This window comes from Mirounga angustirostris, unplaced genomic scaffold (genome assembly GCF_029215605.1).
Source record: "Mirounga angustirostris isolate CCGP_5_RB_7025 unplaced genomic scaffold, mMirAng1.0.hap1 SCAF_5, whole genome shotgun sequence".
NCBI classification, from domain to species: Eukaryota; Metazoa; Chordata; class Mammalia; order Carnivora; family Phocidae; genus Mirounga; species Mirounga angustirostris.
The window spans coordinates 57,538,934-57,551,062 of NW_026991713.1; the positions used below are offsets into that span (position 1 = coordinate 57,538,934).

Below are 12,129 nucleotides of genomic sequence, written 5' to 3' on the forward strand. Positions count from 1 at the left end.
CCTCTTGTGCTCTCTGTCTCTCTCTCTCTCGCAAATAAATAAAATCTTAAAATAAAATAAAATAAAGCAATTTAACTTTTCACTTTAAAAAAAAAGGAAATACAGCCAGTTCTGCTGTTAACACTTGTTTTGAAAATGTTAATTTATTCCAGTGAGATTAATATGTTACAGGATAATTAGAACAAAACCCAAATTTCTCATTTGCTAATGCACAATGTCCTATGCCAGAAACAGTAAGTACACACAGAAACTGCGTCCAGCGAAAACCAGCTGTGTGGAAATACACGCGCACACACGCACATAAACAACAACCGTGAACACCTTTCCAATAATCAAAGAGAAAGCATTATCTATTAAGAACTACAGAAATGGCAGGACGCCTGGGTGGCTCAGTCGTTAAGCGTCTGCCTTCGGCTCAGGTCATGATCCCAGGGTCCTGGGATCAAGCCCCGCATCGGGCTCCCTGCTCGGCGGGGAGCCTGCTTCTCCCTCTCTCACTCCCCCTGCTTGTGTTCCCTCTCTCGCTGTGTCTCTCTCTGTCAAATAAATAAATAAAATCTTAAAAAAAAAAAAAAAAAGAACTACAGAAATGGCTCCTCTGCGTGGCTGGTTTAGTGGGTCCAAACACCACGACAACTTCCATTCAGCTGTCTGACAAAACCAAAAATGCAGAGGAGAAAACCACAAAAGGATTTCCAGCAGTGATACAGAGGTTAACTGAAGACCAAGTTTATACATTGGATCAGAAGTTCAATGTCTATGAATCAGCTGTTACAAATGCATGCCTCAAAGAACCTATATTCCAAAGTCAGAAAATCATGTCCCAGGACTTAAGGCTCAGAAAGATGGCCTAACTGTATCATTTAACCTCAATGCCAAAGTGAAGGCAATGAGCCACACTGCTCCACATCTGGTGTTAGAACTTTCCATAATATTTCAGATAATCCTCCTTCTACCACTTACCATAACTCACAAACCCCAGTTCCTCTACGGCAAACTTCAGGTCTTTCTCGAGGTGCCATATTTATTGCAGTATTTATGTATTTCTTGATCATTCCACATGGGTTAAACTGGGTTATCGTTTTCATTAGATTCCTCTTTTTAAGAAATGCGTTTTGAAAAAGATTTTTCAGTGTTGTCCCTAAACCCATTTCCCAAAAACCCTGTGGATTACACCATGTACTTTTGCATAGTACAACGATTTCTAAGGAGCAATGTCTTGAGTTACTGCAGAACTGAATGTCCCTGGATGGGAAGATACACAGTTACCATTCTGCCAAAGTGAACACACAAAGTTAATGCAATCCCATTCGGAGTTCAAATTTGATTTATTTCAGATCTTGACAAATTGATAATAAAGTTAATCTACAAGGCTTTTTCAGCCTTGCCACAATTGACATTTTGGGCCAGATAAGTCTTTGTTGTAGGAGCTGTCCTGTACGTTATAGGATTTTTGCAGACCTGTGTGGCCTCTAACCACCAAATATCAGCAGCCACCCCCTCTCCTTTGTGACAACCCAAAATGTCCCTGGACAGTGCCAAATGTCCCTTAGTGGGCAAAATTACCTCCTTAAGAACTACTGATGGATGGATGGATGGATGGATGGATGGATGGATGGATGGATGAGACTATTTATTTATTTTATTTAAATTCAATTAATTAACATATAGTGTACTATTAGTTTCAGAGGTAGAGTTCAGTGATTCATCAGTTGTATATAAAACCCAGTGAAGAACTACTGATTTAAAAGAACAAATTTGGGGGTGCCCTGGTGGCTCAGTCAGTTGAGCATCCGACTCTTGATTTCGGCTCAGATCATGGTCATGGGATCGAGCCCTGTGTCCAGCTCCATGCTCAGCTTGGAGTCTGCGTGTCCCTTTCCCTCTGCTTCTCCCCTGCCCCCACCCCCGGCCTTGTGGGAAAAAAAATAAAAAGTCTTAAAAAAAAATAAAAATAGGGCGCCTGGGTGGCTCAGTTGGTTAAGCGACTGCCTTCGGCTCAGGTCATGATCCTGGAGTCCCGGGATCGAGTCCCACATCGGGCTCCCTGCTCAGCAGGGAGTCTGCTTCTCCCTCTGACCTTCCTCCTTCTCATGCTCTCTGTCTCTCATTCTCTCTCTCTCAAATAAATAAATAAAAAATCTTAAAATAAAATAAAAATAAAAAAAATAAAAAATAAAAATAAAAATATATAAAATTAAAGGGCAAATTGGGAAGAAAGAAAGGGGGAGGGTTACCTTATTAAATCAAAACTATAAAACTGCAGGGGTGCGTGGGTGGCTCAGTCAGTTGAGCGTCTGCCTTTGGCTCAGGTCATGATGCCAGGGATCATGGGATCATGCCCCGCATCCAGTTCCCTGCTCAGCTGGGAGTCTACTTCTCCCTCTGCCCTTTACCCTATTTGTGTGCTCTTTCTGTCTCTTTTGTTCTCGCTCTCTCAAGTAAACAAATAAAATCCTAAAAAAAAAAACAAAAAAAAAAACCCACAAAACCTACTCAGGGGCAAATGCATGCTAACTTTTATGAAAAAGGGGAAGATGATTCACAGGGTGGGCCACAGTGTCCAGAGGGTGGTGCCAAGAGCACAGAGTATGAAGAACCCAGAGCCACAGAAGATTGATTATTCACGGGCCTTGAAACCTAAGGGAGTTTACCTGCCTGCATTTCAAAACTACTTCGTCCTTTTGAACCTTCCACTTCCCTCTTTTTGAGCCAGAATTTCTGTAAGTCTTACCTTATGCCTTATACCTTATACCTTATACCTAAAGTCTTACCTTATGCCTTATACCTTAAAGTTCTAACACCAGATGTGGCCACCATGCCACCATTCATTATGCATTGGGAACAGATAACTCCTTCAACTACACAAGCCCACAGATGGAGAAGAATGGTGACCAGACACCTCATCCGTACCTGGTTCCACGAGATGAGATGTCAGGAGATTTGGGATTTGGGAGCTGCCGAAATTTAGGTGAGATCTTGTGCTTTGAACTGAGGCTGTGAATGGGATGTTACTTTGGAGACCTTGCAGTGGGGTTGCATGGATCTAGCCTGTGGGATGGACACAAAACCACAGTGATGCAAAACAAATCAATACTTGCCCCTGGTGTGGGTGGGTGAAGGTGGGACTCTAAAGGGAGTTTTGAGTGTGACGGAACTGTTTTATATCCTGATTGTAGTGATTTGTTCTATATCCTGATTCGTAGGATACAAGAATCTATACACGTGTTAAAATCCATGGAACTGTGTACAAACAGAAAAGTTAATTATGCTAACTGGTAATTTAAATAATTAAAAAAGAGAAAAGAAATGGAAGGAATAGAGAGCTCCATTAATTCAATTTATGAAGTCGTATTATCTGTGAATAATAAATACTGGAATCATCTAGAGAAAGGAAAGCTAGAATTGGGTCCAGCCTCTTATTCTTTGCTTGATTTTTAACAGTAAGTTTCTGTCTATTCAACCTGAGCTCTCAAAGGGTAAACTTACTCTCTCCTTTTCCTGCGGTCCCAGGTCCACAGTGTCTGAGGTTATCAGTTGATAGAGTGTATCTCCTTTGATAATACAAAGCTCTCCAAGCGGAAGGTCATAGGAAGGCACCCCTTCTCACCAGACCCTCCTGGAGGCCACTTACCGGCCCCTGTGTATGAACCTTTTATAACCCTGGTCTGTCTTTTCAACCTCTGCCTATGTCCCTCTGGAGTATAAGGAAGCCCATTGCCCTGCACTGGACCAGCCTCATAACTGAACTGTTCTCCCTCTTTGTCTTCTTATTGGACCCTGACTTTTCAATAAGTCCCATTCCCTCATCACTCCATTTACCCCCTCACCGGCCTTCTGCCTGCAATTAGTAGTCACTCTGTTACTGGCCCCCACATTCTCACACTCCTTTTATTCACACCTGCTGACGGGCTTTATCAACCCTGCCTTGGCCCCATCAGCTTTCTCATCTTTACCACCAAGATCCTCCGTGCCTTTGGACTACATCTACCCCCAAGATGCCCCTCATTTCCTCTTAACCCTGGGATTCTCTCTGAGTCCTTTTGCTGCCAAACCTGACTATCCCCTCACTTAGCTTTATTTCATGCTCACCTGAGGGTACCAGAGACCTGTCTCTGGGAAGACTCAACAATCAGGCTTGTGGAGGCTGGTAGCCTGTTTCCTCAGTCCTGATTTTATTTTATTTCTTTTATTTTATTTTTAAAAGATTTTATTTATTTATTTGGGAGAACACAGGAGAGCACGAGAGCGGGGAGGGGCAGAGGGAGAAGCCGACTTCCCACTGAGCAGGGAACCAAATAGGGGCTCGATCCCAGGACCCTGAGATCACGACCTGGGCCAAAGGCAGACACTTAACCGACTGAGCCAAGGCGCCCCATCCTCAGCCCTGATTTTAAAGAGCTTCTGGAGAGAGAAGTTTCCTTAGGAGAGGAAAGAAAAGAAGGAAAATAATTTCCAGATAACCGAGACTAGATTACCATCTGAATTGTAACTTGGAGAAGGGTTGACATTTTGGACCGGGTAATTCTTTGTTGTGAGGGGCTGTCCTGTGCACTGTAGCGGGTCTGGCGGCATTCCTGGCCTCTGCCCACTCGATGCCAACGCAGTCCCTCAGGCATAACATCTAAAAATGTCTCCGGACACTGCCAAATGGCCCTGGGGGGACAAAACTGCCCCCACATTGAGAAGGATGGCTTTGGAGTCACATAAAAACAGGCAGGACCCTTCATCCCATTTCTTAGGGAAAAGCAAAGGCAAACCAGATAGCAGCACAATTCTCAGCAGCACCGTGATTCCAAGCCCTTGAGGAGAAACATTTGCAGAATGTTTCAGAAACAGGCCAGCCCTTCTGGGGTCTCCTCTTCCTGCCCGCTAGTTCATGGTGGCAAGTGTCTGATGTCTTGTAGCTGTTTTCCAAGAGAGTCTTCCTTTGTCTCAAAGGACTCTCTCATGACTTTCCAAGTTCAAATGCAGGCTAAAGACCCCCTGTTGCTTCCCCAACCCCAGAGCCTCCACACCCTGGGCCCAGCCTCTACCCTTACAAATTCCGCCCCAAACCAAGCCCACAGCTCTGGCTCAGGTCCACCCTGGCCCAACTTGAATCCTCTCTCCCACTCCTGCTCCTTCTTCTCCCCACATAGGACCTGCTCCTTCTTCTCCCCCCATAAACCAGAATGAGGACTAGTCTGTCACCCAAACTGAAACCCAACACTCAGAATGGCACTGCTGCAGAAGCATCTGGACTGTGTGTGGGGTTTGCCTTCCATAGCCCGAAGATCTCAGGAAGTCTTCAGTCTTTCACCTCCTAACCCTTCTGATTACAATCTGGCCTTTATGGACCAGCCTCCATCCTTTGTAGAATGTTCACTCCCAGTCATGCCCTCCAGAAGCAGCTGCCTGGTGGGAGCTGGCCCACGGGACTCAAGAGTCTCTGGTACAGATGCACTATCAGAGCAAACTTCCAAAGATATCACAGCTCAAAGCAAAAATGGACTCCTGCTTTTCAGTTAAGGACCAGAGAAGCAAAAATACAAAGGTAATAGTATCGAGCACTCAGGAAACTGCCATGTGAGCAACCCAGGAAAATTCCAACAAGGAAATGACCTGGGGAAGGTTCTAGAGCAAGTCTAGGGAAAGGCCCAAAAGACCACCTATCAAGGGGCTCAGAAAGCTACCCCACAAGGGTTGTGGGGGCTCACTCTGAAAGGAGGCAAAAATGGATTTGGGGAGTAACTGAAGGGATGACTCAGAGAATGACTTATCGGGGTCTCAAAGAAGCCCCAGAGCAGAAGCAGCAGGAAAACACCTTCCCAGTACCCTCTGGGCCAGAAGCTGGGGCAGATCAATCAAGGCAGGATTGTGCCACCCATGGCAGTCGCCAGCTATACGTCACTCTCCCTGGGCAGTCTCATGGCCACTTCCAAACCAGAAATTTGGTCTCATCACTGGCTGGGAACTTGGCCTGAATTGTATGGAGAGTTTCTCCCCCTCGATCCAGGCACAAGATAGGTGTTAGAAACCCATGTTATATGGCTTGGGTGTGGCAGGTGTGGGGTTTGCCCCTCAAGCTCCTTGAATCCGTAAAACTTTTTCAGTTGCAAGAGGCTCAATCCTGAGCCCTTTTACAGTTTTCTTTCCCTCCTTAGCCACTGATGTGAATACTGATTATATCGGTGCCCCCATAACCTCACGGTCTACAACTAATGACCAGCTCCAGCAACAGCTGGAACTAATGTATTCATTTATTCCATAAATATTTAAGTGACTACTATGTGCTACATACTCTTTTAAACACTTGAGACAGTAAACCAATGAGACAAAGCCCCCAGCCTCAAGCAGCTGAAACAGCAACACTTTCATCTTGCTAACTTCCTCTCCCATCAAACTAAAATCTATTTCAAACCTTCACCCCTTCCTTCAACCTTTTGCCCCCAACCCTCACATCAGACGCATCGGGCTCCCGCACACAAGAACTAGAAGTCACCTGAAGGGAACTTTTCATTTAAAAACCTTAAAGGGGGATGCCTGGCACGCGACTCTTGATCACGAGGTTGTGAGTTTGAGCTCCACATTGGTTGTAGAGACTACTTAAAAATAAAAGATCTTTAAAATAAAATTAAAATTAAAAATTAAAAAAATTTAAAATAAAATAAAATAAAATAAAATGGAACACCACTGATAACATACAATTTTCAAGTTAGTAGCTATGACCTCACACACATCTTTTATAGGAGGAGACCTTATAGCCCTTTGAATTTTAATAATTCTCCCAGCAGAGTCATCCGGCACTGCTGAGCTCGAGCCACAATGTGAGGACCACAAGGCAGGGACCTGTGTTTTATATATATGGATCAATCTTAAGCACCCAAAACTGTGCCAAGAAAATGGGAGGTGCTCACCAAGTATTTTTTTGAAAGAGCAAATCTGGGAATGTGGGAACTAAAATATGGTGGGGCCTCTGAGAACCTGGTGAAGTAGAGAGGTTCTTTCTCCTCCCAAGAGGAAAACTTGGTTTGTTGCCCCCCATCTGGGATCAGGTTGAGCTCCCAGACTACACAGCATCAGCAGGCCTGATCACATCTGGAACAAGACTAAGAATAAGTCCGCCACATATGTGGGTAAATAAGACAGAGAGAGAGTGATCCATGTGGGGTCCCAGCAACTGAGCACAAGAAAGGTGACCGGTCCGACTGAGAGGTGGCAATAAATGTAAAAATCACATTGGGTTTCAGAGACTTAGCACAAGAAAGAATGTGGATAAAACAGGTAAGAGTTTGAGAGGTACAAACTCCCAATTAGAAAATAAATACATCACGGGATGTTTGCTTGATGATGGCTAGAGACACACTGGTAGCCTACAGTAACAGCAAAAGAACTCAAACTCTGAACAAATTTTAAACATACAATATAATATTCTGACTTTTTTAATCTGGTGAGGGAGTGGGAAAGTTGTCAAGAATTACTTTGCTGAAATAAACAATAGAATAGGGTCAGTGTTAACTGAGTTGGGGAAGGTTTGAAGACGGGCACCAATCAGGAGTGCCGCCCTCTTAGGTGAATACAAGATGTCTCCCAGGCATTCAAAGGGAAATGTGGAGGAGGCCATTGGGAATTCGAGTCTGGAGCTCAGCAGACAGGTACGGGCTGACGCAGAAGATAGCTACACAGGGGGCTGAGGACTGAGCCCCGAGGGCACCTGACATGAAGGATCTGGGAAAAGTTGGAGGAACCAGCAAAAGACACTGAGAGGAAGCACTGGAGACAAGAGGAAGTAAGTTGCAAGAGAGAGGTGTCCCGGAAGCCAAGGGAAGAAGGTGTATCAAGAAGGAGACAGAGACAGTGGTCAAATGCTTCTGTGTAAGGTCACGTGAGGACAGGAAGTGAACCCTGGCGGTCCAGGAGGAGGTCACTGGACACGTCCGTGGAAGCAGTTTGGGAAGAGTGGTGAGTGCAGGTGCGTGATGCAAATCCTTTCATCCGATAAGGGAAGAGGGGTTGAAGGCAGTGAGTGTGGACAGATCCCTAGAGGAATTTGGGGGCCACCAGAGAAGGGACAGCAGGAGGGGAGAAATAGGTAGTGGAGAGCGAGTGAGTGGTGACTTAGGAGAGGAGGGGGAGGGTGGCATTGCAGGAGGGTGCGCTGCAGGGGCCCGAGGGGCTGTGCCCTACTGCACACGTGCGGGGACAGCACTCGGACGGGAGAGGGAGGGCAGGCAGGGCGGCCGCAGGCCCTGGTGGCCGCTAGGGTGTGGGAGGACTCTGGGGAAATTCTCCTCCAGTTGCTTCAGGGTTTCTCAGTCAAGTTGCTCATCAGCTCAGAGTGAGGACAGGAGAGGACAAGTTGGAGGATTGAGGAGAGAGGAGGGGTTTGGAAAGGTTGTCTGGAAATGGGGAGAATGAATGGAGAATGGCCATATCCAAGAGCATAAAGGCCCACTGGAGATCTGTGGTCATGGATTTCTCCTGAGACCAGTCAGCCCTTGAGTTCTGTTCTCTCCATCTGCACTCAAGTCCACAGGGCAGGCTTGAGGCAGTGAGAGATGGTATGACCCGGGCCTGTGGTTTGGCCAAGCGAGTACCACTAAGGGAGAGAGGGGGGCGAAGGAGTCTCAGGCATGGCCGGTGTGTGGGGGGATGATAGTAACAGATCAGGGAGTGTAGGTGGGGAACGAAGGAAGGGAGGATAGCAAGGGATGGGGGTTAGTGAAAAGGGGGTTGTTGGGTTGGTGGCACTGGAGTCCTGGCGGGCTCAAGAACACTGGGGATCCGGGACGCCTGGGTGGCTCAGTTGGTGAAGCATCTGCCTTCAGCTCGGATCATGATCCCAGGGTCTTGGGATCGAGTCCCGCATCGGGTTCCTTGCTCAGCGGGGAGCCTGCTTCTCCCTCTGCCTGCCGCAACCCCCGCTTGTACTCTCTTGCTCTGTCTCTAGCAAATAAATAAATAAAATCTTAAAAAAAAAAAGAACACCGGGGATCCGGGAGAGAGATGGAGTGAGCTGGAAGGAGCAGGGGTGGGGGTTGCAAGAATGGAACGCGTGCACCTGAGATGCCTCGGGCTTCTGGGAACTAATGCCCCCGCGCTTTTGCCTCCTCTCTGCTTTGGAAACCTTGCAGTTACCTACAGGAGCAAGGAATTCTTTATCTTGAAAACCATTCAGCTTTGGGAACAATATCCAGAAGAACGTCCTCATGCCTCAGACACTAAATCTCACACTCTCCCATTCCTGGTAGGTGACGGGGCCACCAACGTGCAATTGCGGCAGTGTTAACTGGGACCCCTTTCCTCCCTTCTTACTTAAAAACTCTACTGGACGGCGCCTGGCTGGCTCAGTCGGTTAAGTGTCCGGCCTCTTGGCTTCAGCTCAGGTCAGGACTTCATGGGTTGTGGGATTGAGCCCCACATCGGGCTCCGTCTGCTTGAGATTCTCTCTCTCTCTCCCCCTCTGCCCCTCTGCCCATTCACACACCCTCTCTCTGTATATACATCTAAAATAAATAAATAAATCCTAAAAAAAAAAAAAAAAAACCTATTGGAATGTGAGGAACCTGCAGAGAGTGAGGTCATAGGTAATCTCAACTCCTGTTGTTGTTTTTTTTTTCCCAACGTATTTTTGAAGGGACAGCCTGGCCTCCCCTTGCCACTCAAATATTACTTGTTAAGTAATAAACTGCCGCATCTCTCCACGACTATTGCCACATCTGGGTGCTTTCACAAGCCCCCGCCTGAGGATTGCTGCTATAGGGCAATGTGCAGAGAGAACGGGCCGGGGTGACAGGGTCCTGTCCCTGGACAGTGACTCAGGGACAAGGTCTCCAGGAAAACAGGTTGTCATTTACAAACATGAACAAAGGGGAAGGGTCTTCATTTCCACATACATTCCTCGTCTCACACTGCCTGGTCCCCTGGGCCCCCAGCCTCATCAACTGAAACTGCTGCATTGTCGTTGGTGCTTCGTGAGGCTGGAGGTCAGGACGCCACTCCCCAGGACCGGTGTTCCCCCTCCTCTGGTAGTAACGACACCCTTTAACCTCACTCTTTAGAAATCTGTGTGTGTGTGTGTGTGTGTGTGAATGACATCCGCCACAGTGCGTGCCCTCGGCTGGCTGGATGCCCCACAAAGGCGCTCCCCACTAAGAGAGCCTTATTCTCAAAAGGAAGAGGGCGAGGGACGGCGCTGGGGCCGTGTCGCGGACACGACCCCGGGCATGCTGGCTGTGTCCCTGCTGCTGGGGCCACCCAGCCTCTTGGGAGAGCCTGTGTGTCAATAGCACGTGTGTAAATGCCTTTTAAGACATCAGTCCTTCTCTCAGGAGATCTGAAACTGCTTGTCGTAGAAGCTGTAATGGGGAGAGGGAAGGATGTGCTGGTAATTACTACAACCAAGTGAAGTACGCCAAGAGTGAGAAAAGCATGTGTCACTAGATTTGCCGAGAAGGTTTGTGCCGGGGGCTCGACTTTGGAGGGAAAGTTTCGGAATCAGTGAGGCAGAAAGGGGAGAAGGTGACCACGGGACACCAGGGGCACCAGCCGTCCCCAAGCGCAGCAAGACTTAGCTCCTGAAGTGCAAGAGGCTTATTTCAGACACGTTCAAAGTGTGAGGTCTAGAAGCTTCCATCTTTCCTGGACCCACGCAGATTAGTCTCTGGAAGAGCCAGGAAGGCCTTTTCCTGTCCTCTCTCTACCACAGCAGAGGAAGGGAAAGTACACTTTGCAGGAGACGGGCTTCCTGGGGCCTGAGGGATTTTCAGTGTCTATGGAAATGCTGGAGGTAGTAAAAGGTGTGTTCGCTCCAGGATCTTGAAATAAAGTGGCCAAATAGAAGCCTTTTGAAACCAGCGAGTGAGGGGCACCTGGGGGCTCAGTTGGCTAAGAGTCTGCCTCTTGGTTTTGGCTCAGGCCATGATCTCAGGTTCCTGAGCTGGAGCCCTGTGTAGGGCTCCGGGCTCAGCGGGGAGTCCGCTTCTCTCCCTCTCTCTGCCCCTCCCCCTGCTCCCGTGCTCTCTCTCTCTCTCTCAAATCAATCAATCGATCTTCTTAAAAAATGAAATAAATGATTACAAAATATATGTCCACCTCGTTAGTGGTCCATCGTTCTGTAAACGAGTTAGGGATTAAGATTTCTTACATCTGAGCACCTGGGCGGCTCAGTCTGTGAAGCATCCAACTCTTGATTTCTGCTCAGGTCATGATCTCAAGGTTGTGAGATGGAGCTCTGCGTGGGATTCTCTCTCTCCAGCTCCATCTCCCTCTGCCCTTCCCCCACCCCTCTCTAAACAAACAAACAAAAAACAAATAAATAAAAACTTCTCATGTCGACAGAATTTCTGAGTGTTTGTGATGATTGCTACAAAGACATAGCCAATCACCGACTAACATGAATCATGGTAGTTGTGATGGTTTTATTTTGAATTCCATTAAAAAAATTTTTGTAATTAAGTAAACTCTACCCCCAATGGGGGCACAGACTCAACGACCAGAGATCAAGAGTGCATGCTCTGCTGACTGAGCCAGCCACGTACCCCTTAGATTCCATTTTTTTAAAGATTTTATTTATTTACTTTCGAGAGAGAGAGAGAGAGAGAGAGAGAGCGAGCGGGTGAGCACAGAGGGAGAGACAGAAGCAGACTCCCCGCTGAGCAGGGACCCCCGACGCGGGACTGGAACCCAGGACCCTGGGATCATGACCTGAGCCAAAGGCAGACGCTTAACCCACTGAGCCACATGGGTGTCCCCCTTAAATTCCTTTTTTAAGTAAAACTTTATTTTAAAATAAACCTGGCTCAAGCAAGGCAATGTCACATGCTCTTTGGGGGAGGCCTCAGCAACCACAACGCTCAGAAAAAAGATTTCACCTGTTTCTTTTGTTGAATTTAAACTAGAAACTGATGCTGCTCTCACCAACTGGGATGTGAACAAGCTTTGTTGCCGAACCCCAGAGGAAGCCTCGAACTTCGCCCCTAAAAGGGGGCCCAGAGCCTAATGCAGCACTGGTGATAAAGTGTTGCCTTCCTCTCGAGCTGCAGGAGCCCTTGGGAAGGAGCAGGAGGACCCCACAGCGTGGGCAGAGGGAATGAATTCTGCATTTGCTTCTCAGAACTGGGAGTGGGAGGGCTCCGCGAGGAAGCG

The 12,129-nt window shown here is 47.4% G+C and overlaps 1 protein-coding gene across 5 annotated transcripts in view; it reads right to left on the bottom strand.

Annotated features, from left to right (window-relative positions):
• Positions 1-1,100, bottom strand: part of LOC123838579 (ubiquitin-conjugating enzyme E2 N-like) — a 35,111-nt gene extending 34,011 nt beyond the window's left edge. For all 5 annotated transcript variants that reach the window (XM_054507001.2, XM_054507002.2, XM_054507003.2 and 2 more), the window contains exon 1: positions 964-1,100. The gene's annotated coding sequence lies outside the window, so the exon portion shown is untranslated. The remainder of the gene's footprint in view (positions 1-963) is intronic.
• Positions 1,101-12,129: the final 11,029 nt, after the last annotated feature.